This window comes from Macrobrachium nipponense, chromosome 45 (assembly GCF_015104395.2).
Source record: "Macrobrachium nipponense isolate FS-2020 chromosome 45, ASM1510439v2, whole genome shotgun sequence".
Classification (NCBI taxonomy): Eukaryota; Metazoa; Arthropoda; class Malacostraca; order Decapoda; family Palaemonidae; genus Macrobrachium; species Macrobrachium nipponense.
The window spans coordinates 40,155,359-40,165,358 of record NC_061105.1 but is presented as its reverse complement, the minus strand read 5'-3'; the positions used below and the strand labels follow the sequence as shown (position 1 = coordinate 40,165,358).

The 10,000-nt window shown below is 34.4% G+C and overlaps 1 long non-coding RNA gene across 2 annotated transcripts in view; it reads left to right on the top strand.

The window, feature by feature from the left end:
- The window catches only part of LOC135214141 (uncharacterized), a 556,803-nt gene that overhangs the window by 11,184 nt on the left and 535,619 nt on the right, over positions 1–10,000 (top strand). The gene's annotated exons all lie outside the window — the stretch shown is intronic.

The window sequence follows — 10,000 nt, the reverse complement described above, 5'->3', positions numbered from 1 at the left end:
ATAATAGTCTCATTTTGATTTATTATCTTATCACAGGTGCTATCAACTCGTCATATTAGTAACAGAGAGAGAGAGAGAGAGAGAGAGAGAGAGAGAGATATTGCTGCCATTTATTCTGTTATATGTATTCTCGCACGTGAAGTATTTTAATGCTGAAATAACGCCTGCAAATAAATGCAATAGACTTCATAGTCTATTATGGTCGAGCGTCTATTATGCCCCGTGATGCTGCACTTTTAATTTGGCTCTGACAACTTTATGGGTACTGTATTTTATTATAAAGGCTCTTTCATATTGATAGTAATTTATTTATTCTGAACCATTTCAATTCGTTTTAACTATATTATTTGCATTGTCGTACAGACTAAACCATACTTGGTTTAGTGTTTAGTTTTTCCTAAGCTGAGTTGCATAAATCACAACAAATGTTGTGAAATAAAAAAAAATAATTAAAATGTTCAAGTGAAACTTTGGCACCTTCATGTTGCCTACCTAACCTCTTTCGAAAACTCGGTATGACTCTTGGGGCACACGTCAGCGTCAGGTCACATCGTCCCATACCGTCCCTGCAGCAATTAGAACTGTTATCATTTTGTCTTTTCAGCCATCGATGAGTATAAATTACATTTAGCAAAAGGCAATACCTGTCCTAAACGCAGAGTGGAATGCTTTGTTACAAAAGTCAGAAACTTTCTTAAAACTAAAAATTGTATAAAAATGATAAACAAAACACGTTCGATTCTATTTTATTGAATAATGCATACGAGATAAGAAAAAAATATATTTGTTTAGTATTAGAATTATATAATTATGAACATATAGAATGGTCCTCGTTGGACGAGTGGTTAACGTGCTCGCCTAACGATTCCGTAATCGCAAGTTCGATTCCCTGCTCTGCCGACGTGGAATCAGATTAATGTATTTCTGGTGATTAGAAATTCATTTCTCGATATAATGTGGTTCGGATCCCACAATAAGCGTAGGTCCCGTTGTTAGGTAACCAATTGGTTCCTAGCCACGTTAAAATATCTAATCCTTCGGGCCAGCCCTAGGAGACCTGTTAAGCAGCTCAGTGGTCTGGTTAAACAAAGAAATACTTCCTCGTAAAAACATAAGATTTATAAAAAGTAAACCAAAATTAAAAAGAGTAAAAAATAAAAGCGAACGAAATCACGAATATTTATATATGTTTAGTATTAGTATGTGTGATAAAGGAACATATAACATTTTCCTCATAAAAACATGAGATTTATAGAAAGCAAAACGAAAAATAAAAGAAGTTAAAAAGCTGAAAATCGTCTAATAAAAGAACATTGCCAGTAATTGTATAAGGAAAGACCGACTCCAGATTTTCCTTAATGATGAAGCTGTCAAACGCAATCACATGATCCATCAATCAATTCCTGGTGTGTGACTCAAATTGCTTCTATTTAATTACTTTTGGATGAGTTGTTGACTTATCAATTCTTATCGGGGGATATTACATAAAGGGACAACAACACAACAACAGGTTTTAATTTTGTTCATATTGATTTTGTCTTTTCTTTGCTCATTTGTTCAGATTGGAAGGAAGGTTATGTTAGCTTTTGTTTTCGTTGCTGTTAAAGATGTTGCTAAGAATAGTGCTAGAGAAATGAAAGTAATGAGAGAAAACATTGATTTCGAATTAATATATACATACATGCATACATACATACATACATACATATATATATATATCTATATATATATATATATATATATGTATATATATATATATATATATGTATATATATATATATATATAGTATATATATATATATATATATATATATATATATATGTATGTATATATGTTATTTTTCCATTTCTGGTATCAGCACAGGTGACTCGCGCTCTGCACCGAGTCAAGATAGTTATTTTCTGGCAATGTAGTGCAGTATTTTAGAAGCGTATCATATATATATATATATATATATATATATATATATATATATATATATATATATATATATATATATATATATATATATATATATATATATATATATATATATATATATCTAATCCTATGAACAGCAATAATGCAGCAATAGAATAACAAAACTGAAATTGCAAGATAATAGTGATAGTACTGCCAATAGGGTTAATGATAGCATAATTAACTTTAGTCAAATCAACATTTATTATAATATATATATATATATATATATATATATATATATACTATATATATATATATATATATATATATATAAAACGTTAACAATATCGTCAGTTACTAACTACAACAACATCACAACAACAAAATTAACATAGAAATACAGAGTCGGTCTCGTCTGCAGCATCCATTCATATTCCGCACTCTTTTCCCAATTTCACCCTCGAAATCCAGCGAGATAAGCTTTAGAACCACCAGAATATTCGGAGAGAGAGAGAGAGAGAGGGGGGGGGGGGGGGGGGGGGTCAGGGCGTGTTCTTTCTGCGTGCATTCATGGCGAATGTGACAGCGGATTGGATTCCCCTATTTTCATAGCTTCCTCTCGCCTTTGTCAGCTAAATCCGCGCATGCGCGATAAGCGAAGATTTATTTCTTCCTTCGAGTCTGTTTTCTATTGTGGGAAGTGATACAGCTGCAGGATTTTCGAGGGGAAAATTGAAACATCCAAAGATCAAGAGAGCGAAGGAGGGCTGGTAGGGGGTTGGGGGAAGAGTGTGAAATGGCAGGGCTTTATTTTCGGAAAGGTTTAAAGATAATAACAGGGAATGACTGCATTTAAACGTTTCGGTTTGACATTATGTGGAGGAATGATCATAAAGATTAAGTGTGAAGCTTTATTGAGAGAGAGAGAGAGAGAGAGAGAGAGAGAGAGAGAGAGGAGAGAGAGAGAGTGTGAGTGTTCATATAAAATATCTGACATGCAAATCTCCACAAAAAAATATCCCCGACAATTTTAACATTTCCCCATTAAGATAATCCAAGAAATAAAAATGAAACAAACATGACATCAACTACATCAATCAAAAGTAACACACCTCTTAAATGATAAGGAAAGGAATATATTCCCTTATTACTGATCAAGGAATAATATGAGCACAGAGAAGTCATCACATGAGATTGAGAAGACTTATCATTCGAAGTTGTCATTGGCGCCGTGTTTGTGACACTAAGGCGGGACTGAAGGCGATATTGGAAAATTCCTCATATCTCTCGCTATTCTCCCTCTCCTCTCTCTCCTCTCTCTCTTCTCTTGCACACACACGCGCTCACAATCAGTTGAATAAAGAAAAATGGTTAATGTAGGAGCATTTGAAAAGGTTGTTTGCTTTATGGCTATGAATATATATTATGTCTAGTACTTTTAGGTATATATCATAATGTTTGCTGTTAGACACGCTTGGCATGTGAATTTTCATTAATGCATTTTTCATTGTCATTATTTTTGTTTAATTATCACTGAACATGTTTTACATAGAATGTCTCTCAAAATTAACCTTCAAAGTCCAACGGCATTCATACTCTCCGACATATTAAGAATACTTTCTCCTTTAAATAGAGAAAACAGTTATAAACCAGTGCCTCGTGCAAGCTTTCAAATGAAGCTCATTGTTTAATCCAAATGAAAAGTATCGGCTGCTGGAAGCTCATTGGTCAATTCAAATGAACACGGTCGTCTGCTGGAAGCTCATTGGTCAATTCAAATGAAAACGATCGTCTGCTGGAAGCTCATTGGTCAATTCAAATGAAAACGATTGTCTGCTGGAAACTCATTGATCAATTCAAATGAAAACGATTGTCTGCTGGAAGTTCATTGATCAATTCAAATGAACACGATCGTCTGCTGGAAGCTCACTGGTCAATTCAAATGAAAACGATTGTCTGATGGAAGCTCATTGATCAATTCAAATGAACACGATTGTCTGCTGGAAGCTCATTGGTCAATTCAAATGAACACGATCGTCTGCTGGAAGCTCATTGGTCAATTCAAATGAACACGATCGTCTGCTGGAAGCTCATTGGTCAATTCAAATGAACATGATCATCTGCTGGAAGCTCATTGGTCAATTCAAATGAACACGATCGTCTGCTGGAAGCTCATTGGTCAATTCAAATGAACACGATCGTCTGCTGGAAGCTCATTGGTCAATTCAAACGAACACAATCGTCTGCTGGAAGCTCATTGGTCAATTCAAATGAACACGATCGTCTGCTGGAACCTGTTTGGTCAATGCTTCTTTCATGATGCTTCCGTTCTTCGAATTCTCATTCACATGGAGATGTCATTCAGATGTCATTCCCAGGTCAACCCTTAGGGACTTCTCTCGGATTCGCCCTACGTGAGGATAGTGTCCCGGTTTAACCAGATTTTCATAAAGGTGCAAGTAGTGCATAATTACACACAAACATTTACTATATCAGTAAAAACTTCCTGATTCATTTGAAATCAAATTTAAGATCTCTGAAATTGCTTTAATTAACGCCGTTGATTGATATTGCAATTTCATGGATATGACAGCAGTGTATTTGCAGTTACCGGGTATAGAGTTAAATGAACCACCAAAAGCAGTTACTAAATCTAGGCTTGAACTGCCATTACATACGAAAACCACACCCTGAATCCAAGAGGATTAATACAAGAAGTGTTAATAACGATAACTACTGCGACTGAAAGAAGAACGCAAAATCGAACTTAAACAAGAGTTGCATCGCTGAATTACTGGGTGAGGCCAATAGAACACGTGGTAACTACTTTAGTCGCGTAGTCAGTCCACCCCAGCTAAAGAAAGCGGCAAAAGAATTGAGGGAAAAACGAAACCATAATAATACGCAAAGGAGACAAAAACCGCAGTGTACGTCATAATGAACAGAGATGAATACGACACCAAAATGGATAATATACTAAGTGATACGAATAAGTTTCAGCCACTTAAAAAGAACCCGACAAATGACCTCAAAAAGAAAAAGAATGATGATGAACCTAACAGAAAAGCGAACAAAGAACAGAGAACAGTAAACCTTTCTTTCCAAAAAAAATCATCGGAGACTTTGCAACCCCGGATACTGCTACGGCACAGTCAAGATCCACAAACAGGGAAACCCATTACGGCCCATTATATCCCAAATGACATCCCCATGTATAAAAGTGGCTAAGAAATTGAACGAAATTATAACGACCGTACATTCCTTCAACGTTCTCGCTAAAATCATCAGACGGAATTCATCGATCTACTGCAAGACACCACACCCGACGAAGACATAGCATCTCTGGACGTCGAAAAGTTTATTTACTAACGTACCAGTGGATGAAACAATACAAATCATCATGAACAAGATATACCGGTCTGAAAAACCACCATTACCGATACCCGAAAAGATCTTAAAAGAGATGCTAGAAGCATGTACAAAGGAAGCCCCCATTCCTCTCACATAGGGGCGAAATATATCGGCAAAAGGACGGCGTAGCAATTGGTTCCCCCCTTGGGGTTCTTTTTGCAAACGCATACATGGCACACACAGAAGAGGTCACTTTTGAAGAACCAAACCCAAAACCCAGAATCTATGGGAGATATATTGATGATATCTTTATCACAACAAAGGGCGAAAATGACATAGATGAATTAGTGAATAAACTCCGAGCAAATTCTACATTGAATTTTACGGTAGAAAAAGTAATGAGAAAAATGCTCCCCTTCTTGGACGTACTTGTGACCCAGAAAAACAACAAATACAATACCACCGTATACACTAAAAAGACAGATGCTGGGAGATGCTTAAATGCTAGAGGAGAATGCCCTGATGCCTATAAACGGTCTGTGGTAAATGCCTACATAAAACGTGCCTTTAAACACACTGTTCGACGTGGAAAGCGACGAACGAAGAAATTAACAGAGTTCAACAGCTGCTCACAAATAACGGCTACCCAGATGACATGATCCAGCAAGTTGTCAAAAAGAGATTAGAGGCTTTCCAAAAACCCGACCCTGAGGGACAACACACAAGACAAAGACAAAGAAATAGTGATATACCACTCAGATATCATACAACAAACAAACCCACGTAAGACGAAAGGAAAGCCCTCCTTGGTATACTGCGAAGAGGAACCCACCCCCCTAGCACCATATAACAAAATAACAGCAACAATTTACTGCAAGCCAATCTTACGGCCTCACTGGTGATGAAAAATAGTACTGGCTCCATCGACGAGAAAGAGGTTGAATCTGATATAGTTTTACAAGTTTGTCTGTGCTGACGAGCAATGTCAGTCCCCCAAAAATGCTATATCGGACACACAACAACTACACTCAACGTCGCATGCAGGCCCACAGAAACCAAGGTCCTATTCACCGAGCACTTCGTGGATACCCACAATAGAAAACCATCCTTGCAAGAACTTCTCACAAAAAACACCAAATAATCACAAGGAAGGCAACTACAATCGTTTATTGATATCAGAAGCCGTCAGCATCGCCACGCAACGCCCAAACCTTAACATCCAACGCGAGGCAGACCGATCTTTGCCCTCGTGTAGGAGGGCAGGCCCCTTCACACCGCGTGGAAACAAGACACGCGGACAGGAGCGCACACTGACATTTTGTTAATTAAACATATATGTATTTAATATATATTATGTAAAATTTTTATATAATAACTTACTTTCAATTTTTGATATATTTATGTTAACATATTTATTTATTGTCTTATTTTATGTTTACTATCAGTCTTTTGTAAATATTTAAAACTAGGTATCTGGCAATTGTACTACCTTTCCGTCCTCATGACGTCACAAAACGCATGTAGGCTCATATTTTGTATCAGTACGCTTGATAACGTCAATACGTATAGGTTGACGAAACAGCTGTCGCGTTTTGTAAAAATACTGGAGTAAATGGAAGAACCCCATTATGTGTCCATTAGTAACCTGAACAATGAAGTGAAGAAAAATAATTAGAAAATATGAATCAATTTCAAAAAAGCTGGTAAACAGTGAAAAAGCCATTCTATTCAATGAATTTTTGTATCCGTGAAAAATTGTGCCCTAGAATTTAAGTATATATATATATATATATATAGATATTTATATATATATATATATATATATATATATTATGTATATATATATATATATATATATATATATATATATATATATATAGATACTATATATGTGTGTGTGTGTGTTCATATATAATATATATATATATATATATATATATCTATATATATATATATATATATATATATATATATATATATGTGTGGGTGTGTGTGTGTGTGTGTGTGTGTGTGGGTGTGTGTGTGTGCATTATAAAAAACACCGTATCGTGCTTCTAAGAAATCCTTGTTCTTCCAGATGAAATATATTTGTGGAAATATTTAACAAAGATTGTAAATATTTCCACAAATATATTCCATCTGGATAAACAAGGATATTACTACGTGGATCTTTCTATTGATATATAATATATATATATATTTAAGATATCATTATATATACATATATATATATATAAAATGTATTATTATAAAAACAATTATAAAAATTTTTAATTTAAATTATCTATATAAATATATATTCCTATATACTATACACATAATATAATTTAATAATTCACTATATATATATCTATTTTCTATATCTATTATCTCTCATATATCCCTATATATTACTTATTAATAATATATATTATAACTCTATATCATATATCTATCTATAATCTAGTATATAATTCTAAGGGGATATATATATTATATATACTATATAATCAGGGGGTTAAGGCGAACTCATCGGCACATCACATTCTCATCCAGATTAAGGGCAGGAATTCAGAAGCAGAAGACACAGTATCCATTTATTCCAAGCTTTCGTGATTCATAATCACATCATCAGGGATATCTACAACATAAAATACAATATATCAATATAAAATATAAAATTAAAAGAGCTATATACAAAACTTTAATTTTAAAAGCGGACGCAAGGACAAAACCTGATAAAAACGAGATAAAAAGTAAATTGTTAAGAGCAGAAAACCATACGTGAAACAAGACGCACTTAGAAACAAAATAGTAAAATTCAAAACACATACTTAAATACAGACACACTTAAAAAAAAAAAAAAAAAAAAAAAATTGCTAATAATAAATGAATAAAATACTGGAGGTTAACCTACCATTACAGAGGATAAAGACGCACTAAGAACAAAACATACAAAAATTTTGAGAGAGGCAAAGAGTTAAGAAAGATACAAGGGAACAGCGGTTGTTTGGCAGTTCAGAGAAGGAACTCGTTGTTTAATATTTAATGTTTCGAGGATAAGTAGTTCTTGTGGGTTGTTTGTATAACCAATGATCTAAAAATCTTCATAGATGATTTCAGTTTTGCATTTAATTGTATGGCTACTTATATTAGAGGATTCCGGATTTGTCAATCGACACCTCCGGTCCTATAAAACTTATTCCTCTATGGGAATCGGCCCTCACCCTGAGAGCCGCCTGGTGGATCCAATATATTTTCCCAATTAAATTTAGGACAGTTGTACTCGTAGACAAACACCAGACGACATCAAAGGCGGTAGCCGATCCGCCTTGAATCTGAAAAGAGAGCCAATATTTTTAGGGTTCTTGGGTATTAATTTTAGATTGATGGCCCCAATGTATTTTTGGGACGGTTTTCAAGAAATCCCTTCGAAATTTATCTTCATATAAGAAAGGAAATGTTGCATAGAATGGGAGTTTAGGACGTCAAAACACTTTGGCCTATTGGAGAATTTGACGTTCCTAAACTCCCATTCTATGCAACATTTCCTTTCTTATATGAAGATAAATTTCGAAGGGATTTCGCTTGAAAACCGTCCAAAAATACATTGGGGCCATCAATCTAAAATTAATACCCAGAACCCTAAAAATATTGGCTCTCTTTTCAGATTCAGGATCGGCTACCGCCTTTGATGTCGTCTGGTGTTGTCTACGAGTACAACGTCGTCTAAATGTAATTTGGGAAAATATATTGGATCCACCAGGCGGCCTTCTCAGGGTGAGGGCCGATTCCCATAGAGGAATAAGTTATAGGACCGGATGTCGATTGACAAATCCGGAATCCTCTAATATACGTATAGCCATACAATTAAATGCAAAACTGAAATCATCTATGAAGATTTTAAGATCATTGGTTATACAAACAACCCACAAGAACTACTTATCCTCGAAACATTAAATATTAAACAACGAGTTCCTTCTCTGACTGCAAACAACCGCTGTTCCCTTGTATCTTTCTTAACTCTTTTGCCTCTCTCAAAATTTTTGTATGTTTTGTTCTTAGTGCGTCTTTATCCTCTGTAATGGTAGGTTAACCTCCAGTATTTTATTCATTTATTATTAGCAATTTTTTTTTTTTTTTTTTTTTTTTTTTTTAAAGTGTGTCGTATTTAAGTATGTGTTTTTGAATTTTACTATTTTGTTTCTAAGTGCGTCTTTGTTCACGTATGTTTTCTGCTCTTAACAATTTTACTTTTTATCTCGTTTTTATCAGTTTCCTTCGTCCGCTTTTAAAATTAAAGTTTTGTATATAGCTCTTTTAATTTTATATTTATATGATATATTGTATTTTATTGTTGTAGATATCCCTGATGATGTGATTATGAATCACGAAAGCTTGGAATAAATGGATACTGTCTTCTGCTTCTGAATTCCTGCCCTTAATCTGGATGAGAATATATATATATATATATATATATATATATATATATATATATATATATATATATATATATATATATATATATATAAGAGAGAGAGAGAGATAGAGAAAGAGAGAGAAATGCTGTTAGTCGTGAGCTATATTGTAGAGCGGGCAAATCGAATAAATCCTTTATATTGGAACTGGTCAGGGCTGCTTCTCAAACTCTTATATTTGCTTTTTTTTCCAGAGTTTTGTACTGGAACCCTTCCAGGAATATTATTCGCACGGTGGGGAAAGTCTCTCTCTCACCTTTTTTCCCTTTCAAAACATTTGGAGGCAGAA